General features: G+C 55.6%; 1 protein-coding gene across 8 annotated transcripts in view; it reads left to right on the top strand.

Annotated features, from left to right (window-relative positions):
- The window catches only part of NREP (neuronal regeneration related protein), a 305,011-nt gene that overhangs the window by 274,346 nt on the left and 29,945 nt on the right, over positions 1-720 (top strand). The window contains exons 1-2 of one of the 8 annotated variants that reach the window (XM_006913280.1): positions 1-58; positions 468-509. The exons of 1 other annotated variant lie outside the window; for it this stretch is intronic. The gene's annotated coding sequence lies outside the window, so the exon portion shown is untranslated. Of the gene's footprint in view, positions 59-151; positions 335-467; positions 510-720 lie in introns of those variants that run through there. 6 more of the 8 variants (XM_015590433.2, XM_015590435.2, XM_006913279.3 and 3 more) reach the window with 6 other exon arrangements.

Raw genomic sequence — 720 nt, 5'->3', positions numbered from 1 at the left:
GGCGGGCGCGCGCTTTGGCCGCTCGCCGACGGGGCCCCGAGTCACCGATTCCTGCCGAGTAAGCAGTCTGGCCCCGCCGCGGCAGCACAGTGGCAGCAAGGCTGGGGCGCTGGCGCCGTGCCAGTCCCATCAGAATTAGCTCATTGTTCACTAGCACACTAGCAGCAGCGGCAGCAGGAGAAAGAGAGAGACAGACAGACACTGACTCAGAGACACTCTCTTAGAGAAAGAGAGATACACACACACACTCACACACACAGTTGAAGAGAGAGCGCGAGGCAGGGAGACCTTCCCCTCCTTTTTCCAAGGCTGCACTTAAGTGAAGCCGGTTTAGGTTTTGTTTCCCCTTCCCCCTCCTCCCTCCTCTTCCTCCACCCCTTTCCCCTCCCCCTCCCCTCCCCTCTCTTCCCCTCCCCCCAGCTGTCTTTCTTGCATGATGCCCTTTTTCATCCACATTTGTGTTTCAGGTGTAGAGAGGAGAGAGTGAGCAGGGAGCGGGGCTTTTGTCTGTAAGTATATGCCATTCCCATCCCCGGCCGGGAGCGCTGCTTTCTCTTTTGTGTTGATTCCTTGCTTTTGCTCTTAGCTGGATGGACCCTGCAACCCTGCAGAGTTCATGCTTCTTCCCTCAAAATTGTAAAGAGCTGAAGCGTGTACCTTGGAGAGATTCTGGCATTTTGGTCCTGCTGCATTAAAGCTGGAATTTAACTTGGGCTGCTT

The sequence above is a fragment of the Pteropus alecto genome, unplaced genomic scaffold (genome assembly GCF_000325575.1).
Source record: "Pteropus alecto unplaced genomic scaffold, ASM32557v1 scaffold20, whole genome shotgun sequence".
Taxonomy (NCBI): domain Eukaryota; kingdom Metazoa; phylum Chordata; class Mammalia; order Chiroptera; family Pteropodidae; genus Pteropus; species Pteropus alecto.
Note: the sequence above shows the minus strand (reverse complement) of the source record. Positions and strands in the feature narration are given on the sequence as shown.